At 39.6% G+C, this 26,428-nt stretch overlaps 1 long non-coding RNA gene across 1 annotated transcript; it reads right to left on the bottom strand.

The window, feature by feature from the left end:
* Positions 1-13,104: 13,104 nt before the first annotated feature.
* LOC136290142 (uncharacterized) lies at positions 13,105-21,130 on the bottom strand. Its single transcript, XR_010720998.1, has 4 exons — positions 21,065-21,130; positions 17,983-18,080; positions 15,760-15,860; positions 13,105-13,445 (listed from the first exon to the last, which is right to left on the bottom strand). It is a non-coding gene; the product is annotated as an uncharacterized lncRNA (long non-coding RNA).
* Positions 21,131-26,428: the final 5,298 nt, after the last annotated feature.

Below are 26,428 nucleotides of genomic sequence, written 5' to 3'. Positions count from 1 at the left end.
TCATATTTTTATAGTGAAGAAAACTATAGAGATATTTTGTCCTTTGTTTTTTTTTTGGTTTTTTTTTTTTTTTTTTTTTTTTTTGGAATGGCTTTCTCAGAGAAATGCCGTTTTTTAAAAATCAGGGTATGATTGTGGTGGATTTTTCAAAGGAAGGGTGTAAAAATTATTCATTTGACATTTTGCTTGTGCTGGAGGACTGAAGTACATGTTAGTAGGGAACAAAATGTTTCAATGTTTTCTGAATGGCATTGAATTAGATGTTAGTTTGACTCTTCTTGCTGTCTCCATTAAGGCCACATCTTACAGAAAGATAGTCACACACACAGTAACTAAACAATAGGGTAGTGAAACAGTATTTTATAAAATCTTCTGCGAATATGTTAAATTTGCAACTGTCTGTAATACATTAGTGCATCCTGTATAAAGGTCTATTCCGGTATCCAGGTATGCAGGCCCAGATTTTTTCCCACCGAATATATCCACTGAAGTGGGGCAACTAAGCTAGAAGTGCACCTTTAGGTGGGAGGGCATCTCCAGTGGGCTTTAGTTGGTTTCTATCTCAACACTCTTGGCAGGCCAGATGATTTTTGAGGGTCAGGTAGCTGGGATCTGCAGTGTGAGAGGATGTGCAGGACGGCACAGTGAAGAGATGCTTCCCAAACCCCACAGACAGGGTCTGTTCTCATAGGGAAAGCTGACTCAGGTGCTTCTTCTGACGCCTCTGCTAGCATCCCTCTCCTTTTGAGGCCGGACACAGGCTGTGGGAAATAAGTTTGCTTACATTTGAATCAGCTGCCCTTCTAAGAACAAATCCTATCTCTTCTGTTCTCCTGTGAAGAGCACTTCTGATTTCTAATTTTGTAACTTTTTGGACTTCTGTTTTCTTCTCATTTTTTTTTTTTCCCTGTTGTCTACATTTTGCTATCTTTAACTGATGTGCTGGCATTTGAATAGTTCTTTCCTGGGATCTAACCATTATAGAGCATCCTGTGAAGAATCAGATGCCTTAAACTTCACATCATGGGTTTCTCTCAGTGCCTACACCCTTAAAATTTAGACATACAAAACATTACAATTACAGTGACTAAAAAATAATTTAGCATATAGTATGAGTTAGATACCTAAACAGGTCTGAAAGTCTGCACCTGGGCTCTCAGCGTCTGCATAGTTGAAACAGTTGCAATGTGGGATGTGGAACATAATGCTATGTGTCATAATGAAATTGACAGTGGAAAAAAGTATTCTAGCTGTACACTTTTTTCCTGCAGAGGATTGAAGTTCAATTTGTGTTATTATACCTACTGTGTGGTAGTGATAAAATTAAGTAATCTCTGTACATCCCTGAGAAGGGATGCTTTTAAATAGAACAAACATACTTTCTCCTATTATATAGTGAAAAGGTGATTCTTTCCTTCAAGTTTGTGAAACTTAACATTTCTTAGCAATATCAAGTGGAAATAGTACATGAAACTAAAAGTCAGGGGCCAGATGAAATCACAGGATCTTTTTAGTGCTTTTGGACGGTCTGATCCAAAGCCATGTGAAGTCAATAATAAGCTCCCTTGGTTTCAGCTGGCCCAGCATCAAGCTCGGGTGCCTCCCCCAGGGAGTTACACCACAAGGGTCTTGTGATCTTGATAGGTGTCTTCCATGTTAGAACAATCCTAAAATAAATCAGAAGGGATGCATTGCAAGAAAAAACATGTTTCAGAGAAGTGGGTATAGACCCCTAAACACAGAAATATCTAAAAGTACTTGTTATCCAAGTTGGTAAAGATTTTGATAAGATCCTGAGCATTTAGATAACAAATAAATATCCTATGTGACCTGGATTTTAACAATATGTTTTGGTATAAGGTATGAGAATAACTTTAAATGTTCTTTTGCCGAACCAAAAAATTAACAAATGGAAACAAATCTGCTACTATCTCACTAGTAACTGAAACCATGTACAGTTTTCAGCACATGTAATCTTTTTAGCAGAGGCAACCAAGGTTATTGAAATGGTTTTGTAGATGGGAATGAGAACAGGACAGAAGGAAAGCTGCTCTGACATAATTAACTGCTGATCACCCTCCCAGGCTTTTCTGTGAGTCTCTTTGAAATGGGAAATCTGATATTAATTCTGAATTTCAGGTTATTTGGAACATTCATCTTTAGCAGTTCTCTGGAATTGTGTAGCACATTTCTCACCACCTTTTGTTAACAAAGGTATCTTCTTGTTTCTCTTCTGTTTCCCCGCATACCTGAAAAGGACAGATGTTTGATACTGGCACCTGGTTGCTGTTATACCATGAAGTGGCTGTAAAATTCATGGCCTTGCTTCTTCATCTAGATCCAATCAAGAAAATCCCGTCTGTATGTTCAGCCAGTTAGGAGGAACAGATCCATGTGACAGCAAGGTTCAGTTAGTGTTACAAATTAAATCAGCAATTCTGATCCAATGTAGGCAGCCCTCATCCCGACCATCCTGCCTTATTCAGTATTAAATTATTTTTCTCCCATTAGCCTCAAGGCATCTGAAGGGTAATGCTGCACCTTCTTGCCCATTTCTGCCGCTTGATATTACAGTCAGGATTTTTCTTTATCACTCAACTAGTTCCAGATGTCTGGACGTTGATCTTAATCCCAGGCTGGGGCTTTGCTGCAAATCAGTTTGACAGTCAAGAGCAAAGTAGATTTGCCTTGGCATAATTCAGGTGCTTAACTCTCTGAAATGATGCTTAAACTCAGCAATAACACTATTAAATACAGCACTTTAAACACTGTACAGATTGCATCTCACATTCATTCTTAATTGTGTTCTGCACTGAAATTGATGGGAATAGGGCTCCTAAGTACACCTAATGAGTCATATTAATAGTTAGGAGTTTGTTCCTATTATTCCCATTTTTATGTAGAGTGGATTAAAAGGTAACTACCAATCAGAGTCGTCATACCCTAAACCATGAAAGATTATTTTATGCTTATATTGAATAATTTAATCACCAGTAAAAATCAGTCATTGCGTTGGAAATAGAGGAACAAATTATGTATCTCTTCTATCTTTTTACACATACTTCCACCTTGTGCTCCACTGGTGAAAGACTGAGGAATGCCATCCTGAAAATTACAGAATTACATCTAAACCTTAATATATCTTGAACCCTAACCCGCTGAATTGGTAACCCAATTTTCTACTAGGTTCCAAATTTAATGCAGGATTTTATAACTTAGCCGATGTGGCTGCTTACTCAGAGCAGTTTTCACAGTATCCCTACAAAACTACGAACTCCCTACAGAAAAATGAAGTCTCAACTAAATGTGACTTTCTTGGTATTTAGAAGTGTGGAAAATGTGGCTCTTTTTTTAACCCTCACTGGATGTGGCTTGTAAAGGCTTGAGCATTTTATTCCCTGAGGATTTGTTTAGAGCTGGAGCGGCTCTGCTGTTTCCTGCTGCACATGGAATTTGCAAAGTAAAGCCCAGCCTTGTCCCAAACCTTCAGGCACAGGTCATTGAAATGGCCTCAGTACTGAAGGAAAAGGCTGTCCTAGCTTTTTGCTGTATCTGGCAGAGCCATCTATGTTAAACAAACGGGACAATGGCCAGTTTCTCCCAGAGAGTGGGAGGAAGGATGGCAGCTGAGCATTTAGGGAAAAAGTCCTTAGTTTAAAAGACTGTATTTCTGAAAAAAAGACTAGTACGTGCCTCTGCTACCAAGAAAACCACTCTTTATTAGAGAAATTTTAATATCATTCACTTAAGACAATGTAAGTGCAAAAGGTTTCCAAGTAACTCCTGAAAGGGAAGAAGTGGGTGCTCCTACAGATGGTAAAATCCTTTTCTCCACCTCCTGAGTATAGTGTTTTCATTTTAATAATACACATTTTCTTATATTTCTTTATGTTCAGCATTGTAATTTATTGAATAGTAAATATGAAAAAGTATCTGGTTCTAATAAAGTGAGAAATAGTTTTGGTTATATTTTAAATAAATAGAAGATTAAAGAAAAGATGTAATTTACAGTCTGGTCTTGCATTTATCTAAATGATTATTAGAGTTTCTGGACTGTAAAATGGAATATCACCACTCAATATCACATATATCATTGTTCTATCTTGATATAATATAGACTTCACTAGCAGTGACATGCTTGCCTAACAATGTGAGGCAGACAGAGAAAACAGTATGGCCTAACTTATGTCCAGAAATAAGATGCATGCCCTGAAGAGCAGCAGCCCCAAACCAGTTCTGTTTTGTCAGGCAGCTGAAGGAAATATTGGAAGAAGTGCGCTCAGAATTACCGAGTTTGCCAAAGTTTTCTAATATATATGGATGTTAGAGACAGACCTGCTATTAGACTTCCCAGAATACATGAACCAAGTTCAGGCAATGCCTGTTTATCTCCTAAGACAAAGTCTCTGTCTATTGCAGAAGAAAAGGCAGATTATGGAGCTTTCTCCAACCTCCTTTGCCACTCTAATTCTCCCAAGGCTGTTCAGCTCCCAGGCCTTTAGTTTCATTAGAACACTTGTCTGGAACAGCAATGAGTTGAATGTTTTGAGAAGCAGAACTGAAGAGAAAGAAAACAAAATGCAACAACTGGCCTGTGTACACAGGCAATACCCACACCTGCTGGGGAATTGGGCTTCACAAGGGATGCAGTCCACCCCCACCAAGAGCTAGCAAAATCCTTCCAGTCACTTTGACAGGAAAGTCAAACTTCCATCCAAGAGACAGAAGAACTGTTAAAACTTAGTTTTGATTCATTATGATAACACATCTGTAAAGATGTAAAATTTGATTCCACATTTTGACCCTTATTCATAAAGCTTATGATTATCAGATCCATGCTTTTTTGGGTTTTGTCATTTTTTTAAACCCCTGAATTTTGACTTTAGCTTCTGTATTGATTATATCTGGTCCATTAGGAATACCTAATGTCAAAGAGCATTACAGAAAATGTGCTATCTTTCTGAATTTTAGCCAGCTGTTGGATGGATAACATTGGCAGTTTAAAGTTCCTGCTGAATTTTTTACCATTTTGAAAATGGATCAGAGACTTCAGTGGCATTTCTCTGATTTACACCAGTTTTGAGTCTGACCCTGGGTCTTTCAGAACTGGCTAATTGCTAATCAATTAGAAAACCTTTCAGTTGGTATGTGAAAAATAGCGTTGAACTGCCAGTTCAGTCCTTGGCTTTTCTGGTGGAATTTTGGCAAAGAAAATTGTCTCAATCTTTTTAGTGGCTGCCCAGGCAGCAATTACAGGTTCTCCTCAAAGCAGCTGCTGTGGCCTTTTGTGCTTTTAGGGCAGTAGAGGAAGGAGCCAGGAAATACATGAAAGGGCGAGAAAGGGGAATACAGCCATATGGGACTCGTGTGCTGGAATATTTTCTTTTGTCAGATGGGTAGGAAAAGGCAAAGGATTGACTATCAACATGGATCCAAAGGAGGAGCCCAGGTCACTGTGTCAAAATGATATCCCACACAAACCATCCTCGGAGCTGCCATGAGTCTAAAGAGGACCTACTTAGCATAACTGTGCCTAAAATTAGAACCAGTTCTCTGATGCTAACTAGATTTCTAAATAGGCACAGGGAAAAGGGCAGTGCCAATAAAAGATGATCCACATAGGATTCAAGGTATTGAGGCTCAGTGTGTGATCCAAGCATATAACAAATAGCAAAAGTCAAATACCCAACCTGAGCAAGTGCTCAGCAAAGTCTGGCCAACATCTACTCCCACTGAGGCTCTGTAGAATAACCCATGTTCTGACTCCTACCAGAGGTGCTGACTACCATCTTTCGGGTAGCTATTGCATCATTTGCAGCTATAGCACCGGCCCTGGGGCTGGGCCTGATCTCAGCAGCAAGCTGTAAGATTTAGCTTCCTTCTTGCTTCTGCTGTCTATATGCCTAGAATTTTATCTTGCCAACTTCATACATTAATCTAGGGCTGCAAGTTATTTTGAGTAAAGCAGAATACTCAAGGCCAAACAGAAGACCTGAAACAGGCTTAGGCCTGGTTTTCTTTTTCCCAATGTCTGCATATCAGAGGCTGCTGATCGAGCTGCTTTCATCAGACACCCCTAATTTTGTAGCCCAGTAGTATGGTTTATTTCATCTGTTCTCACTATTAATTTTTTAGTCATATGGAGGATGGATGGAAAAGACTGAAAGCTGTCACTCTGGCATCCCCCCATCTTGGATTCCTACGTCTTGCCAGCTTGGCTTGAGCAGCAGGTCTGCAACTCTTGGCTGAGTCTGGAGCAGCAGGCACACAAATGGCCCAGGTGGAATTATCTATTTTTAAAATTATTTCTGCATCAGCAGGAATTGGAAGCTAACCTATAAATCCAAAAAGAGCTCTAAATCTCTTTCATATCCAGTCCCACACCAAACTCTCAATCTATTTCCCTGAAGTTAAAGCTTTATTCAGAGAAATCTGCTTCAGGTGGATCAATTTCCTGGAATGCATTCATTAGTTACTGCTAGCATAGCACAGTGAAGGTGGAGTGTTACACAAACAAGTAATAACACTACTAATATGTGCTATTATTAAGGCTATTAAAATACCAGCTGGCGTTGCAAAAAAAAAAAAAAAAATAAATTGGTGTCATTAAATATATATTAGGGCTTTAGAATGAACAATCAGCATGACTGGTCCTGTGCAATCTTGGCAAACAGAGTTGGAGAGGAGCAATTTCACTTGGCAGCTCTGTAGTTCCAGGACTGTATTCTGTGGTGGGAAGTGAAGGCAGAGCAGGGAGGGCAGTGGAGTCTCACTGTGGAGCCAGGCCTGGGGAGCAGTACTGCGTGCAGGGTGTGCTCGTGGTTCTGTCTGCACCCTGGTCTGCCACAGATGTGACCTCTGGGGGTGTGACCCCTCTGCTCTGCAGAATCATGGGAAGGTGATTTTCTGGGCTACTTGCTGGTTGCCATCAGTCAGCTCTTTGCCTGGTATCAGCAACCAATTTTGCTAACTCCTACACACTTACTATTGCTTCTCAACACCTGGAGGATTTCCTCCAGTGCTATCTGGCAAAATACAGAGTACAGAAGAAATAATAATTTTCATTTATGAAGGAACACATTTAGCTGTGATTAGCTTGTAGATGGATTTCCCCAAGCATGCCCATTTTTTTTTTTTTTTCTGACTGAAAATTTAGTCTGGCATTTCTTTTCAAGTTCATGGCTATGGATGAGTTCAGATAAGTGATATCTGAGCATTGAATATGACCTTTTCAAAAAATGGCATCTCTATTCTGAGCATGCCTCAGATCCAATGCATCTCAGACACGGTAGATTTTCTCTGTAGATCAGCTCTAAAACTTCTGCCCCAGATGACACCACTTCCCAAAGGTGGTGGACCACTGATCAAGGCATACTGTTTCACCTGTGTGGTGTGAGGAAATGACTGAAAACTCAAAGCCGAATGCCAAAAAGAGCTTGATGCCTATTGTAAGTAATAGTTGGTGGCTTTTAGGTCATTCACATAATGTTTCCAGTAAATACCTGCTCTTTATAGCATGTCCAGCCCATGCATCTTGAAATGCTTTACAACGCCCTGAACAACCATTTTTCAGATAGTCAAACTGTAGTCCAAAGAGACAGTTTTGCTGGTGGCTGACGGCTGAGCCATGAACAGGGTAAGAGCCCTCAGACCCCAGATGAACAGGCTACCCCCAAATCCAAAGGATGAACAAGTTCTTCCCTCACCACAAAAGACTGCAACCGCACATTCTGCAAAAGCAGAGCACAGGGAGGGTCCAAAGGACATATGGTCCTTTCTTCACCTCAGAAGTCTGCTATGTTTACTCTGGGGTCTTTCCCATTTGTTTCAGTGCCTGTGCACTGTCAGAGGTCTTGTAAGAGCAGTTATGGCACTGCTGCACTCCTGATCCTATCTGTTCTCAGCAAAGACAGCTAAATGGGAAGAGTGGTACCAGAAATGACATATGGTACATCTCTACTGTATGCTTTTATTCATTCATTCATTCAAAATAAAGAAATCACAGACTTGCATAAAAAGAAATAAAACCATGAATTGCAATTAGCAGGGGTTTCCAGAATTTTCCATGTAAGTCTATAAGCAGTTTAGCTGTCTTAACTGGTTTACTAAACTACATCATATCCTTTATTGAATGCTTTCTGGCTTTTAAAAGTAGATTTGATTCACCCTTCCTCCCTGTATTCTTACAAAGGCTTAAAGAAACTCAAGAAAAGGCCCTTTACTTTTGAATTAAAATGCTACACAAGGGTTTTAAAATACTCAGTCCCACTCCAAACTCACACCTAGTTCAGCTAGTTCATAGCACCATTCCCAGCTCTCCCATCAGCATGCTCCCAGTTTCAGCTGCTGAATAAAAAAGTCCTAAATTACTAACTCCTGAACTTGCCGATGCATGCCTCAAAAAATTGCCATCAGGCTAGAGATCTAGAAAGTAGTTAACCAAAAAGTGTCTCTAAAATTTCTGTGATCAGCTCTGGTGACCTGTGGCACTGTCACAGGCTGTTCCTGAGCAGCTCCGCTCTCCTGCTGCCCACATTGCCGTGGTGGAACAAAGCCTCCCAGGGCACACACCTTTGGGAGCACAGCACTGGGAGGAGAGATCTGAACCTCATGTGCAGTGGCTGGTTAGTGTCCGTTTAGTTCACACTGTTAATACCTGACCTGTAGACATACAAGCACTGTGACTACTGTTTTGTCTACTTGTTTAAAACATCATTGCATACACATAATTCAACATAATGGAACTACAATGCACGAAATAGCATTTCTTTATGTTGTCACCAAACCTAAGAAATAAAAATTTGCTTTAGTTGTAGCAGACTATCTTTACTTACATGGTTTGCCTATTTTTGGAATAGAATGCAGTACCTGAATTTTACATTAAAATCTTTAATTTTTTATGTTCTGTCATTTTTAGGGATGAGCTACTTACCCACAAATTTATTGTGCTTTCTGAGGCACTCAATCTTTCTGAGCAGATCAATCAAAATTTTCAATCAGTCTTCAAGGCAAATGTTAATAGAGAAAGACATAAAATGTATTTTTAAAGAATTTTTTTCTCCTTTCAAATAAAATTTGCTGTTTCCTCAGGAGGCTTGCTGAGGAGAACTTGCTCATTAAAATATTAATTGGAAACAGACAGAAAAGTATTACGAACAGAGTCTCACATCTACTGAAATCTACCTAGAGCAATGTGATTACCTAGTTTCTCAAATAGACTTTGTAGCACTGATCAACTCATTTTTACTGAAAAACATAATAATCTGTTTAATCTTCTCATTTCTCAGTGGAAGACTTAATGACGTAGAAATGAACAAATATGACTTATCCATATTATCTCAAATTTCCTGGGAATGGACCACCTCCAAATTAAGGTGAATTTGTCTGCTGATTGAAATATAAGATTGACATCACCTTTTCTTATTCCAAAGTTCTTTACTAAGTACATATTTTTACACAGAGCACTCCAAATCTTTTTCCAGGGTGACCCGAAAAAGCTACAGATATTTTGCAACTTAGTTTGCCTCGGTAACCCTGCATCCCACGCTGGTTTCCAAGGCTCTGCTTTCAGCAGGGTTCTGCGTCCCTTCCTGTGCCATAGTGCTGCAGACAGGAGCCCACGCAGCTGGTGAAGCAGCACAGCAACAGGGTCAACAAACCAAACTCCTCTGTGTGGTTAGCTGGGCCACACAGGGAGAGGGAATCAGAAACGCAGCCTGTGTACCCTGGCAGATGTGGGCACCCTCTTGCTTTGCTCCTCCTCATGAGGAGCAGAATTTGTACAGTTCCTTGGCAGCTCTGCCCTTCATACTTCCTGGCTCTGTCATATGGGCAGAGGTTTCATCAGTGTACTGGGGCTGCCCGAGCAGCCCCCCAGCCCCTGCTGTGCAGCATTGCTTGTCAGCGGGTTATGTCCAGCTCCACCAAGGAGGCCTGATGCACGAGGCTTCAGTCAAAAGCACAAACACACTCACTTCAAGCCTCCACCTGTCTATCATGTTTCTGACTTGTGCTCTTTCAGGAGCTTGCAGATTTTCCAATGGCTGGTTTTCATTCTCTTCATATCTGTGATCAGGGACTTCAGTTTTTACAAAGCACCAAACGCTTCTGTCTGCATTCCAAGGGCCCTCACCCCTCCTGATCTCAAATGCAGGGAGGAGGTTGGGGTTGCTTTGTTTACTGTGCCAAAGAGTACATGCTGTAACAAGTGAATGTGGGCATAAGTGGTGTGGCACAAACTTCACTCCGTGCCACTTAGGGAAGGACTGGAAGAACTGAATGTCTGCCAGCCAGCATAAACGTCAGGTAGCCTGGGAACAGACAGTTCTGGTAGCTCTCTCCTGCAAAACCTTGTAAGCAGCAGTTCTCATCAGAACCAGGTAAAAAACCTCTGTATGAATTTACTTATTTTGGTTTGAGCCTGCTACTGGCTGAGCTGGGTCATTCCTAAGTGAAGGGTGGGATTCAGGTATACCTTACCTGGCCTTGAGCTACTGTCCCAGATGGATGTGGAACTCCTGCGCACCCTGTGTCATACCTGCCAACCCTACGGAGATACCTGGGACAGAACACACTACTTATAATATATTGTATATAGATAAGTAAACCATGACCAAGTGTTTTTAAAACTGCTTGCACTGGGGTTTTGTGGTTTTAGTCTGCATAAATTTGTGCTTTTAAAAGAAATATCTGTGTCCTAATATACGGGAACACTCACAAAGACAGTTTGTTTTGCTGTGCTTGCTAATAAATGCATAATGGTAGCAACCACAATGAACCAAGAATCTTACACCTAGACTGTAGATATTGCCAAACCCCTAAAATCTTCTGCTCAGGTACTTCCTAGCACTCTAGACTGCTACATTTCTTCAACACATCAGGTTTTCCTAGCAATGTCTTATCAACATTTGACCCCTCTGGCTATCAGGAGACCTATTTCACATTCATGATTTGGTGCCATTCTCTGGAATTCTCAACAATGTGACCAGTGGAGAGTGATTTGCTAAGTGTCCTTAGAACATATCTTATGAATATCTGAGGGAGAACCAGATGATGCTGATAAATCCCAACTCTATTCCATTTCATTCAACAGCCTAGTACTGTAGTTTCAGGTTTGGAAACCAATAAAGGGTCTAATAAAGCTGGGAAGGTATTTGGTCTGAATTCAAGACCCTGACTGGAATAATATGCTGAATAGGTAGGAATGACATGAGTTTTGCTATACCTTTGGTTTCCCAAGGCAGCCAGACTGTTATATAGTAGAATTTTTACTGAATGTTGCTCTCCTGTGCTGCAGCCTGACCCCCTGAATCTTGGTTGTTGAGGGGGATAAGGGTGCTAGTCTGGGACACGATATTTGTTCAGCTGACAGCATGGGTCCAAGGCATCCACACAGAACCAGGGCTGGAGACTGGCATCTCTGCAACATCTCTGGGAGAGGGAGCAATAGCCCCAGGCTGGATGGAACTGGGGCTCCTGGAACATGGGTGGGGGAGGGACAGAAAGGCCATCAGTGCCCTCAGGGCCACAGCAGGGAGGTGTCTGATCCCCTTTTGTCAGCCACCAAGAACACATTGAAGATGTGACCTCCAGGCACATATAAGAACTACAGCCATGAGAAACTTTGGGTGCTGAGAGTACCTCTCCTAATACCTAGATGCAGCAGGAAGAAGTCTCAAGTTCCCTAAACCATCAGGGTGCTCTATCTGGGTGTTTATCCTGAGAAGTGGAGCAAAAGAGCTTTCTGAAGCCTGCAAGTGAAACATTTAAAACCAGTTCCCACCCAGTCAGGTGAGAACTCTGCAGGCTGTGGGCAAAGTGCTGAGTCAAGACCTCTTAGAACTGCCCTGCCTTCTATCCTCAACGTATTTTGTGACCATGTGAATGTCTGTGATTGTTTTTCACCTTCAAAAAGCTTCTTAATTCATTGCCTTCATGGGATCTGATGTGGAAATACCCAGCACTAATTATTCCTAATAAATTTTTTTTCCTGACTGGAATTTACATATTTTTTAAAGCATTGTCTGTCTCATTTAACCTTAGAATTGAATAGAGACAGGTCAGTAATGTAGAAAACCAGAAATACAAGGAAAATTAAGACAGACTTGGGGAACCTCCTTTAGTAACAAGCTAAGAGGAATAAAAGAATAGTTCTACCACACAGATTCACTGATGAGAAGTTTAAAAACCCCTCCAAATCAGCTAACATCTTAAGTGCACTGTCCCCTCATTTTGAGCACAAAGCTTCTAATATCCTAATGAGCCAGGAAAAAAAAAATATCAAGAGCTTTATACACAGAAATAACAAATGATTTCTAATATGCATTGCTTCCTTTGGAAAAAAATAGATGAACTCTGTGAGCAGTATCTACTAAAAGCTGTTTTTCGAGGATATCGAGCATTTCATTAATAAATTGCGCAATCTGTCAAATTTATTTGCATGTACACAGACAGACCTGTTATAAACATTACAGCATTGGCTGCTTCTCTTAACAGTGTTAGTGTTGACAACAAGATTATGCATTTGATTTTCAGTGTGTACATTAATTTCCACTAGTCTGGCACTGCAAAAAGTAAAATATCTCCTAACAGGCAGAACCCGGGGCTGCAATATCAAAAATAACTGAGAATTGACATGTACTCAAGATGTCTTCATACTAGTTTAATGACAATAGTAATGGTAATGAGATTTCAAAAATCACTTTCTTCTCTTAGAGAGACCCATTTAGTGAAAAAAAGTGATACTGGCAGGTGGACAAACTCCATCACTACCGAATGGTAGAGTTTGTTAATCTTTGCCAGCTCATTGTGTTTGCACATGGTAATGGCAATAAAGAAAGACATGTCACTTGGAATTATTTCTGTCAAGGTACTATAATTAGCTTTTAGGCAGATGAGAAGTATACTAAATAGATGTAGAAGTAGAAATGTTATTCCACCACCCATTTTTTATGTAAGAGGATACCCTACTGCCTGTGCAGGGCCTGCTGTATGCCTGTTTGTTTCCACATTGAGGGGCCATACATTATGATAAATTTGTTTTCACCATTAGTTCACCTACTAAAGAGCATAAAGCAGCTGGTAAGACAAATCAATACGGGAAGATTTTGGAAGTGAGAATGCAAAAATTTTCTTTTTATTGAAGTTTCACCTGTCAAAATATACCTCTTCTTTTTCCTTCTAAGGAGCAGAAAAAAGCCAAAAGTGAAACAGGTAGGACAAAAATGAGGGCAATGGCTTAGGAATGTTGTTGCATTTTCCCTGGATTAATGTCCTTGAGGGAAGGAGTCCAGCCACAGCAAGAGCCCATCTCAGAGCACTCTCCAGCTGCACAGGAGCAACCCAGAGGAGGAGATAATCCTGCTGCTCCTGGAGGGGAGGTGTCACTGCCCTGGGCCAAGTTTGCCCTTCAGAGCCAGGGAAACGCCAGGGCTTTTGAAAGAAACCTGCAGGCAAAAGGCAAGGCTTGGGAAAAGAAAACCCCAAAACAACAACTTGGAATAACTGTCAGAGATCTTTGTTTTCAACTGCATTTTCCAGCACTTATGTCCTCTTATTTCCAAGGGATACAGATAATGCAATCCAGATGCTTCTTTGGATATCACTTTAAAGACTTTTTTTTCAGTCAGGAAATGAAAAAAATCCTTTAATAGCTGTTTCATTTCAACAAATGATTTTGCCTTCAGCTTTTTAACTTGTAACTAAATACAAAATGAAAATTAAAAGTAATTTCAACTAACAAACAAACTTTTCTTCCCAGAACATTTTGATATTGTCGCAACTTTCTTCTCCCTTTTCACTGAGGTTTGATGTTAGAGAAAAAGGAAACCATTTCATTTACATCGGAAATATGTTTAATTAAAAGTAGTGCCCCCTTTTAGTGTGAAACAGCTTTTCTCGCAGCTTTACCTCCTGCGCTTTAAATACTAAAGTCAAAATAGTCTCGTCTTTGAAACATTTGCTTCTGCACCCCTACAGAAAGTGTTAAACATTTTAAAGCCTGAGATATTTAGAATGTAAATAAACAAGTTATAGGGATAATTTTTTCTAACATTAGAGTGCAAGCTTTATGTTCTGTGTTCAAGAATATATTTTACCAAGCAGCTACAATTGATTTAAATAGAATTCAGGCTTTGAAAAGCTTTAAATACTTAAGTGGCTCTGCAGGCCTACACCTTACTCCCTCTGGTCTAATGTATAGTGATAATGGTAATTCAGGGATTACAGCACTGAAAATAGGAACAAGAAATACCACTCAAATTTGAGTGAAAAACTCAGTAAAAACTGAGGCTAGAGAAGAAGTTTCAGTAACAGTCACCTGCACCTTTCAGCAATCCTTGCCCAAAGCCCAAAGTAAAGTAAGTTTGAACTCCTATGGAAAAAAGTGGATGGTTTTCTTTCAGCCTGTCCCAGTCTATGCTTCTTGCAAACTTCTTTTAAAATTGGGAATACAAATGGCACAAGCATGCCACATATATATCCTATTTTGATGGTCTTAAAAAAATCCAGAACAGAAAAATTACTGGAAATTGCATTTGAAAACCTCACCTGGGAAATTTGTCTGGTTCAGGAAACTTAGGTGTGTTTCAGTTACAGGTGGACAGCTTTTTGCAAGCTGAACAAAACTTCTGAATATTCAGGTCTGTGAACTTCCTCTTATTGATGAAAACATTAATTTCAATGTTTATATTTCTGCATATAAAATCAGATCTTTATACTTTAACCAGCACTTTAGGCAAAACAGTAAGTTTAGCATGTAAAAAGGTCACAAAACCAGACACTGCATTTACTGGCTTTGGGCAGAATTGAAGGTTCTTCCCTTTGGGGCTTGAATGTTGTCAGTTTTCCACACTGCAAAGAGCAAATACCTTGGAAAACTTCTCTAAGGGTCACATGCCAGCTGTTTCTTTCTACCCCATATAAACTACAAAAATCAACAGCGCATCGCTTCCCCCTCTATTATTGCACTTTCTGTTGCTTCAGCCAAACTCAATCTTCTGCTTCCTTTCTGCAAGAATTCTCTATATCCCCTATCAAAAGCTAAGTTCAGTGACAGACATTCACCCATCGGCAAACAAAGCTGCTCTGCAATTCTGCTTGGCTGAAATATATCCCTGTGAGGTGAGTGAGATAATAAGGTTTCATTCCCGGAGTGAACCCTTTGTGCTGCACACTGTTTTGCAGAATTAAGCTAGTCAAGAATACTAACAACAGCCACAGTAGCTAATGGGTTTGTAAGGTGATTTGCATAATGAAAAATCTGTATTAATGGTAACTAATTAACTTGGGAAAATGTCTTTTGAAAGAAAACATATTCTTCCCTTTGAAAAACAGTAAAATATGTGGAAAGTTCACATGATCACTTTATTGCGAAAAAGACTGAGTATCAGGTGAAGGGTGGGGAAAAAATTACTGTGTTAGAAAATATGGTGATCTAAAAGAAAAATGTATGTCAAATCAGAAAATTTTACATAGGATCCAACAGGATTGTGAATTCTTTGAGGAGAAATGTTTAAACTGTTATTTTTCATACAGACACATTAGAGACTTCAGGGCATTCAGTTTAACCAAGCTGGTACAGCCAGATTTCCAAAGATGGGGATAGCAGAGAGTGAGCACTGGGGCAGGATATCTAGATTAATCCCTAGCACCAGGAAACACACCAGCCACTCAGTACCAGTATTTGGGGAATTATATCCACCAGGGCCTCATCCCTGCCCTCCATAAATATAAATCACACATTGGATTATTGATCCATACCTTTGGATTAATAGTTGCTATTATTCTTGCAATTGTCCGCAAGGAACCAGAATTCAAGTCGGTTGGTGATGATTCCCTTCAAAATTTCTAACTCTGTGGACCTTGGAAGAGCAGGAAAACAGAGATTTTTGTCTTCATCCAGTTTGTATGTGAACATGAAAAGAGGTTTGGGTTTACCCCCTCTGCCTGCCAGTTTCTCTGGAGGGATGTGAAGGAGTGAAATTACCCGAGCATCTGGACCTTTAAAACCTGGCCCCCAAAAGAGAGAATGAGGGGTTCTTTGCCTTCTGCCTACATTAGTTGTCTCTGAAATTGGTATTTTTGGGTCCTGGGTAGCCTCATTATTGTGGTTAGGAAACTTCAGAAAGCATCCTGTCTGCCCACCCAGGGCCAGTGGCTAGCCCTGACTTGGAAAGATGCTTGAATGTTTGAATGTTTGTGGCTTTAGGCATTCTGCTGCCTGACACACCTTATCTTTTACTGACCTAAACTCACTTTTTTTACAATCAGTTCAGGTTATTCACAGAAGGCCAACTCCGCTTTTAACATGGAAATGTTGTAAATGCCAAACAACCTTGTGGTTATTTACATGCAAATTTACATTGTATCAGTCATTTACATTATAGCAATCTAAACGATAAGGTCAGAATTAAGCAAAAGGTGAAAAGTCAACATTTTCTGCCTGCAACTAACATGCCACTGAAAAATATTCAACTAAACTGAGTTCAGGTAGCAAAATTGATATTTATCACACTTTCCTCAGATATTGGACATGTAGCCTTCAAATGTACAATGAAGTTGTTACACACTGCCTTCCTGTGGCTCCTGGAAATATTTTCAGTCCAAATTTCAGCATAAAAATCCACTACAGCAGAGCAGTAGTTCCTGTGTTCCATTTACAAAATAATCCTCTCCCTCAGCTCTTGGGAACGTTCCACTAGTTTCTTCACATTCTAAATCTTTGGATATCTCTAGAGGCTGGTACTTCTCATAGCAAATCAACAAAAACAAAAGTGCTTTGATTTTGATAGCACAAGGTCAGATCCTAAGGCAAGGCATTTTATAAGCAATTTTTAAAAACTGGTGATGAATTCAATAGATAAATATATTTACTTGCGCCTTCCCCCCAATATATATTTATTCTCTTTTCTTTGTTACTTTGTATTAGCAAGCTGTACTATTGTAGAATCTGGTTACCTTTTTTATCCTCCTGTCCCATTTCTGATTTGCCCCTTAGCACTCCTATGTAAGGCCAAGTTTTTCTTTTTCCCAATTATCAAAAAAAAAGTGTTATAAGAAGGTCCTGATTATTTTCAACTTGAATTTCCATTCTGCAGTATTTCAGTTTTACCTTGCATGAACAAATTCAAAGTTCTTCACAAGTAAAAGCAAGAAAAGATCTTGATTTTCTCTCAAAGACAAGAAGAGCCAGTGAATAAGTAAATAGTATTCACTGGGAATCAGGGTACATTTTCGGAGTTAGTGGCAGTTCTCAGGGAATTAGGGTAAGTTGTTCAAGTTTCACAGGCCAGTGGGCATGGGGTAAACTTAGTGGTAACAATCAGAGAAGGGAAGATTTTTCTCCCTGAAGGAAAATGAGATAGAGAAAAATAATATAAAGCATTTGCTCAGTGAAAGAGTTGTATCTAGGAAAAGAAATGTTGAAAGAACATAACAAATATCAGTGGCTAACAAATAAGTAAACTCATTTAACCCAAAAAATCCCCCAAACCAAACCAAACCAAACCAAAAAACAACCAAAAAAACCCCCAAACACAAACAATTGAATTTGGTGTGGCAGTGGGAGGTCATAAGGCAGTATCCCTGCATTTGCAACATTGCTCACTGATCTGAATAGAACCCCAACTCAAAAATATGTTAAACATTATAAGCTATTATACATTTTTATATTTATATATTTATATATATTTTATATATATAGCTATTATATAATATATATATATATAAATATGTAATGTTAAACATTATATATATACATATATATTCATAGGCTATAATAAAAATCACTGTAGGTACCAGAAAAGGGAGGATCCATCTTGTATGATGTCAAAGGTTATGAATAGTCTGGTAAATATTAGAGTAAAATAAAAGTTGTAAGATTATTTTACTCTGTGGAAAGTATTTGAAAAGAATATGTGAATTTTGAGGATATACATACATTTGCAAAGAAAGGACCAAGTGATCTATTAAAATTTATCTTACTTGGAAGATTCTGACAAATATATCCAAGGAATGAAATGTCATTAACTTCAATATCATCGATACTTTTCAATAACAGCAGTTAATCTGACACCTTGTTCCTGTACATAAAAAATAAACCATAATTATGTACATTATCATTGTGTGAATTATTTTGGATGATAACAATTGCTTTTATAATGGGCATCTTTAAGAGCTAAATTGGTACAGGCAATGCTTTGACTTAATTGTCTAACACAGTATGCTCTTTGGAAAAGTCATCCATATACACATTTTTATTTTCCTTTTTGTCCTTTTTTTTTCCTTTTAAGTAGGTGATTGTTAGAATTAGTTTATTTAGTCATAAGTCAATAAGTTTATTGACTTATGGCTAAATAAACAAATTCCAGTAATGGCTAAACATCAAGTATTCAGTTATGCAGTATCTTGGAGAAGAAATAGATGAGCCACTACACCAACCACACAATTGGTGGCCCAGTGGGTCCCCAGCACATTTTCAGACCGTGCACTGACTCTCAAATGGAGCAATTTTGTGTGGTGGTATTCACATTGACCTTTATAATATTCTGAGTAGTGCAATACAGTGCAGAAAGCACTTCCATCTCCTAGGGAGAGAATATACTTTTCATTTTCTGTGTGAATACCTACTATTTAGGTCTTGAATTCATCTACCTTACTTTTCATGTGCTAATTAGAGGCTTGCTCTCATTAGGTACCACCTGCAGGCAACTTAGAGAGACAGGCACTTCTGCAGGGTGATTCCTCCCCCCTCACACACTGTTGAGGATTTGAGAAAGACTTGAGAAGTTCCTGCAGAGATAGTCTATGACAACTGCATTCTTAAGACAACCATCTCAGCTAAATGCCTGAAATTACCTGGAGAGGGCTCTATGGCATCCAGTTCATACAACTTCAACCACTTATGTCTGTGGACCCAGTTATGTGTCCATGATTCACTGAGTCACTATTAGAGGGAAAAGGTACCTCCTGGCAAGGCTAAATCTACTAGATAGCTGTTGTACAAAGATGGGATGGGTCATGGTTTAGGGGTTTCTGTCTTTTTCTGTCAGTGATAGGGTGTCTGGAATAACTGCCTCAGAGCAGGGAGATAACTTTTAGATGGATGAGAGAAATCCAATCCTAAACGATAAAGGAAAGTATCAATTTGGCAGCTTAACAGTCATCTTTTAGCTTGCCAAGAAGGATAAAATAGGCAGCAGGTTGAAAACTTCACTGTAATGTTATGTGAGTGTCATTTGAAGTTATTAGGCTCCAATTTGCCTGAAAAGTGGGAAAATAGCTCAGTGTTTATTGCCATTAACTCAATTACTTCCAGCTGCACCACAGATTTTATGCCAGAGCACTGAACATTCATTATACAAATTTTATGTGATGAAATAGGTAGATTAAATACTAACTGGGCAGATAAGAACTGAAATTTCAACTTAATTGTGATGCCATGATAGAGGAAAAATATATTTAACTGTAGATATTTTGAACCCATTGAGAGAAGAGATGGGGAAAGGACCAATATTTTTTAAGTATGGCATAAAGAAGACAGGTTAAGGAAGACTTTAATGCTCTCAAGTCTTGATCATCTGAAAGGGTCTGCAGATCATCTGATTATCCCTTGCTTTCTTAGTCTTTGTCTAAACCCTGGTGGACAGGGAGAATGTAAATGTTCCTTCATCCCTTTTAATATTTTTCCCATTTCAAAGCAATAAAATATTGTTACCATGCTTTCCCAATAATCTCCTTTAAAGTCTCCCTCCTTCCTTCCTTCCTGCCTGCCTGCCTTCTTTCCTGCCTTCCTGCCTGCCTCCCTGCTTCTCTTCCCACCATATCATGCTGTTTCTTCTAGACTTCTATTCATTTCCATCTTGTGCTCTGTCTTTGTTGTCTTTGCTGATTACTTCAACCTCAGTATGAATTTTTGCACATGTCTCTACTCAGTTGAATGCAACTTTTTTCTGGTCATTCCTTACAGGTGAGAGTTAATTTTTTTGCATCCTAGGCCATAGTTCTGGCAGACCTGTAGGCCATAAAAGATGGTCTACTAAATATGCAAAATTGTTGTGCATCCTGTGGTAATCGGAAGTGATTTACTTTTTGAAAGTTAATATTACTTCCATCAGCTTTTCTTGAAAAAATTAGCATGCAAAAAATCCCACTTTATGCATAGAAAACTCTAACTATTGTATAATCCATTATTAAATTCTTTTATCTGAGAGCATGTGGATTCAGAAGTAATATAACAGCAGAAAAAAAAGGTGCTTCCTAACATTTTTTCTTTGCTGATATTTAGAATAGGATTCCTACATTTGCATGATTTCACCCGTTGCAAGATCTTTTTTCTCAGTAAAGTGATAATTTCCTTTATGTTCAGAGAAACACCTGTCCTAGATGATTTACTCTATGTTTGCTCAATTCAGAAGCAAGAAATAGCAAAATTCGACTACCTAAAACAATCCTGCATAAAGATTTTGAATTTTTTTAATCTCTATCTCACACTCATGTTCTGTTTGTTTCCTAATGATCTGATTATAGTTGTTTTTGTTACCAAGTTCAAATATCTGTATGGTTTGAAAAGTGAAATTGGAAATAAGTAATTCACTCTGTTTTATAGAGGCATTCCAGAAGATGGTACATCATCTTTATACAGACAATTTCCAAGAAAAGTCAAGCTTAGAAGAAACTGTAATGGTTCTCAAATGACTAGTTGAAGAGTATAAAAAATACCCTCCAGAAATTCTGCTTCTATATTGCAAAGAATTAAGCTTTTGGAAATCAAACGTCGTCTAGACATGAAATTCTCATGGAAATTGCCATTTCCTAAAGCTATTCCTTTAGGGTCTAAAAATATTGGATGCTGCTGTCTTGAAGCGTAGTGCAACTTTTATAGCATACAACAACATTTTAAGACTATGCAAGATAAATAACCCATGAACGTTGTCACTGCTGCCTAGAATCACCACTTCACTTACCACGGGTCTTCCTGAATGTATTCTGGCACTAGCCTTTGTGACTCCAAGTAGCTCTTTTCATGTCTTTAACATGTAGATTGCTAGCCTGGGAAAACACTTACCTTTTCTACGTTACTTTGCAATCCAAATGAACTGCTACTTCTGTAGCTTTCAGAAGTCATTTAAATTAGTTCCCCAAGCAGGTGAAGCAGTTCCAAGGCAGTTTATAATGCAGATTTTTTTAAGGCTGCATTCCAGCTGTGTTAGATGTGGAAACTTACTGGTATGGGAGCTAGCAGGTAAGCAACCTCCTACCCCAGTCCCTCTGAAAAGTCTTGATTTTTTATTTTTAATTCAAATTCAGGTAGTCGTTTTCACACAGAACACTTACAGCCTACTTTAATGGGCACTTTTCTCAGCAGGCTTAGTAAATTGGACACTTAGTTTTTAAAAGTAACAGACAATAGGGTCTGCTGCTTCAAGCATTCCTTTAAACTGAGATTCTTATTTATTTAAATAATGCAAAAAGTTCATAGAGGCTTTGTCAGACTGGACTTAAAATTACTTGTATTATTGTAGTCAATATGGAAATCACAAGCAAATCTGGGTCTGATGTCTCACTCTGGTAGAAACAAGTAAGAAGCATCTTCTAGTTTTTGCATGAGGGACAAACCACTTTTAGACAGATCTAATTAGAAATGGGTACTGGTACATTAATGATTTCTTCAGAAGTGATACGTAAGCCGCTAACAGGGAAAGAAAAAAAAAAACCCAAAAAAAGGCTTCCGGAACCCTTGAAATTTTTGCAATACATGGCAAATATTGGTCATAGCCTTTTAGTTCTACATTTCAAAACTTTCTCCCAGTGTACTAATAGTTATAGCAAAGCCACAATGAGTTTTAACTCTCCTTGGTTTTCCAAGCAGGTTGTGGGGGGAAAGCAGACTCGCCAGACAAGTTTTGAACGCCCATGAGAAAGAAAAGACTTTACTCCAAAAAGGTCTTGGAATAAAATCCTTGAAATCGATCTGAATCAAGATGATACATGCAAAGGTGAGGAGAACAAAAATCCTGTCAATCAACTACACTGTCAAGGACTACAGGATGGGGACAGTTTGATCAAACTATTTTAAAAGAAAATGCCAATCTGTTCCAAAAGATAAAAATACCTATCAGAAACTAATAGAGAATACAGCAGTCACAAAGAAATTAGTCCACATCAATGAGTCAAATACAGTTTCTCAGAGTTGGAAATAGAAGAGGCACTGATCTCCCTGCTCCTGCTTGCTGTGTTCCAGTAAAAGACAGCTGAAGGTGATTTTGGCTGCCCACATGTGCTGCCTGTCTCTGGTGCACATGTAGAGGTCTTCCAGCAGAGACATGCCAGGGGACTGGGACTCCTTCAGTCACCTCTGACACAGATGGCAGAGATTATTTCCAGATACTCTCCTTCCTCCTTCCTTGTTCTTGTCTGCCTCCTTTTGCACATGTTGTGAAGGAATAACCAGGAAACAAAGCCTCCTTCCCCATGAGCCTTGTGACTATCTTTTCTTGGGGCAATGATATGTTTCTGTGCCTGGGGTGAAGGCCAAGACTCTTAACCAAAGATATCTTTTGCTAGTCAGTATCATCTGTCATATTCTCTACCTTGTAAAAATGGCTAATAAAAACATTAGTATTTTAGAGAAAAGGTGGGTGGAGAACATTAGCATGGATTTTGCATGTCTGCCACATGAGTAACACCCAGGTGTATTGTATTTCCTTAACAAAAAAAAAAAATGTTCCTGCCTGTAAGACACATTCTGGTACAAAAAAGTAAAGCCTGTCATCTGAGAACAAGGAGCCAGATTTTCTGAAATCCAATGGTCCTGCTATCCTAAGTGACAAGAATTAAGGAGTCCAGGGAATGCAGGTAAGTGCCTCTTGTACTCTTCAGTATTTACAGTGGGAAAGTTGGTTAAGTTCTTGTTCTCTGCAGTTGAGGTAAGGATGTGTGCTCCTCTCTCTTCTTCCCAAGTGTGCTTTGAACCTGTCCATGTGGAAAGGATCCTTTCCCAGATGACTGAGGTGACATCAATGCACATGAATAGGCCAGTTGGCTTTCTCTTTCCAAAGGCATGATTCCAAATATCCACTGTATTAAGGAATGTGGGTTCATTGGTATAAATCTGCAGACATGCCCCAGTTAATTACCTGTATTGTTTGGGTTTTCACTGGTGACATTTTGGGATGACATAAGCTTCAGAATCATCCTGTGCTACTGCTCTTGGTTTAAACTGGAGTTTATGCTCCCAAGCCTTTTTTCACTTGGGGAAGGAAGGGTAAGGAAGGGTGAGGAAGGGTGTCTCTTTCTCAGCTCATTTGTTAAAGCTGCTGTTTCCAATATGTACATGTGATAAACAAGAATATAGCTTTCTAGACATAAACCTATTTCACCCAGATTGATACTAGCTTTCACATTGCAAGATACAATTTTAAAGTGCATTGGCATAGAATGACATGAAAGACAATGAAACATGAATGGCAATCAGGTAAATAGGAAAGTTCTTATTTACTGATTTTTTTCAATGCCTATTGTCATGGTAGCTTGGCAAGGGATTAGAAAAATTTAGATATAAATTAGATCTGTCATTCTCAAAATGAAAACAAGTTAGCTATTCAAAATTGTAGAAAAAAAAAAAGGCAAAAGAGCCTTCTGTGTTGCCTTTAAAAGCTTAGATCTGAGCCCTGGAAAGCACTGAGTGCAAGCCACATTGCAGGAGGCCTCCCAGGGGAGAGTTGTGCTGCTTCTCTTAGTATTTTCTGGGCTTGCACAGAGAAGCACAAGTCAGAGGTAGCCTTGTATATGCAAATGTGGCAGAAGAGGAAAAAAATTATAACTGCAGGAATCTGATGATGTGTCCAAACTAAAGGGTCTGCAGACAGCAACAGCAGAACTGCTCTGGAAATGATGTGTGGGACTGAAACCTGCTAGTTTGCTCAATGGCAGCTTTGGGCCTAGAAGGTGCAGTGCAGAACTATTTCACACTGAGACCATCTCAGATCCCAAAAACAGGCCGGGCAAACTAATAATGTCCCCATGCTGAGCAAATACACTGCAATTTTTCATGCTTTACCATTTAAAAATCCAGGCTGGTGTCTCTGTATTTCATTGTACCCTGCAGGTAAACTGTCTTTATTTGGAAAGAAGGTAAACACTTATTTGGTCTCCATTGCATAATACAGACTCGCCCACAGAGCATCAGATGCCCAGTGGACAGCAGGAGCTGTCAGTGGCTTGAGCTGCTGTAAAACAGAAGAGGACTCTGGTGCATTCAGGACATATTTCTATCTGGAAAGTTTATGCACACATAGGAAGGAAAATACTCTCTCAGGTTAAACAACAGTATGCTCCCAAGCTCCCTGGTTTTCTTGTATGTATCCTGCAGGGGAGCTCACTGACTTCCATGTCTCTTCCCAGGGCCGTGGTTTCCATAGTACAGAAACCTGGTGACAAAGGACAGAATGAGAACACGTGTATTCAGGTCAGTTCCCTGACACAGATGCTCAGAGAATAAGATTTGAGGATGTCTATAGTAGGTGCTTGTTGATCAGACCTCTTGCAGACACCAGTCCTAGGAAAAGATTTCCAACCTCACTAGCAGCTAAAGTGACTCTCAAACAAAAGAGGACATAAATGATAGTTGCTTATAATGTCCCACCTCTCTAGGTAGCTGAATCCTAGGTGGGGGGGCTGGATGGAGTTTAGTCATAGTTCTCCAGAAAAAAGTTTGAATTTTTTAGGCTGGAGCTGTCAAAGAACAGTAGAAAATATTTAGAAAATCTTGACTAAAGAGAAATAAGTGGTAAATCAAGACAGGCAATTGACAATGTCATTCCTAAATGAGGAAAGCAAATCTTAGATGTGCTCAGGGCATGCCAAATGCATGTGATACTAACCAAAACTACCAGTGCAACCTGAGCTCACCCTAATTTACCTGCAAGAGACACAACATTGCCTGGGTCTGACTGCATGTGAGGGCAATGCTCACCAGAGACAAGAATCCTGGGAGCAAGTTAGGGAAGTCAGCCCCATCTTGTGAAGGGCTGAAGGAAAAGAGTGCCCAGAGTGATGTAAATTGGAGGATGGGTTCTGTCCCATGGCCATGGTGGGTGAGCATGATACAGAGAAAGTCCTTCTGCCTGGGGTTTGTGGAAGTTAGGATGGCACTTTGGAGAAATGAAGGTTGGAAGTGAGGATGTGCTGGAATAGAGAAAGAGAAGAGGACCTGAGTGAAGGGTGGGCTTAGGAAAAGAGGATATGGTGTGTGCAGGGTGGGATCTGACGTGTGTGACTGAGACTCAGGGGACAGCTGCTGAGAAACAGGTTACAGGTGCCTTAATGACTTTTTCTGCTGAGAGATGAAGTGGCTGGTGCTAAGGAGGTGGGATTCATCTCAGTGGAATCAGACTGGCAGGAGAGCAGGTGATGTGTGGTGAGAAGGGAAGGGAGATCCCACATCCTTATCTAAGTTCCCTGCCTCCCATCACTCCACTCCATGTACCCTCAGCCTTGAAATCCATTTTGCCAAAATCACAATGTTGATTTTTGCCACTAATTAATAATGGGATTAGTTCCTCCATGTTTCATTCTTGGATCAGCTGAGTTCAATCTTTGCTTACACTGCTTGGAAGTTTTCTACCAGCTCTGCCTTTGCACATTATGCATCCTACTTTTTATTTCTAGTGTATTGTGGTATTTGCAGATCTTTACCAGCTTCTCTTGGCTGCCAGCTGTGGTTGTTCTATTATTTCATCTTTTCCTGCTGCCTCACAGCCAGCAAGAACACCTAATTTGTGTTATTTCAAAGTGAAATCAGGAGCCACCCAACAGCCATACTCTTATGATTTGAAGGAGCACAGAAATGTTTAGCACCGGGTTATTGGGTTGAATCCAGCTCATTCAGCAGCAATTGGAAACTGTTAACGCCTGTTGACCGGCTGGCAGCTGTGGGGCGTGATACTGGTGGCTCTTCTCCAGTTGCTAATGGACAGATGTCCACCTCATAAAATCCCAAACAAAAACTAATGCTGTTGCTGGCAGCCTCAGCAGGGACACATCCAGTGGGCAGTGAGGCTGTTCTTACACTGAGCAGTGTTCATAAAGAAAAAGCCCAAGGGCACTGCAGTGAACAATTTACAGGCCACCCCTCTGTGAGGCTTGTGGAGATGGGAACCTTCTCTACCAGCAACTCTAAGTCTTGTTTTGAAAGAAATATTTTGACGATAGAAACCAGGGGGATGTTGCTGGACATAAGAGACAAACTAGTAGGTTTTAATGAGGTGTGAAGAGTGGTTTGACTATTGTTCTCTGCATGTCTTTTTTTTTTTTTTTTTTCCCATATCTCTGCAGACCCGTTTTTTGTAACTCCTTGGGCTCCTTGGCTTTATTTTATTCTGCACCATCACTGCCACCAAATACAATAATGATTCAATGGTTCATTCAA

Source organism: Chamaea fasciata, unplaced genomic scaffold, assembly GCF_029207755.1.
Source record: "Chamaea fasciata isolate MVZ Bird 193981 ecotype frontalis unplaced genomic scaffold, bChaFas1.0.hap1 SCAF_5, whole genome shotgun sequence".
NCBI lineage: Eukaryota > Metazoa > Chordata > Aves > Passeriformes > Sylviidae > Chamaea > Chamaea fasciata.
The sequence above is the reverse complement of the archived record's forward strand: the minus strand, read 5'-3'. Positions and strand labels throughout refer to the sequence as shown.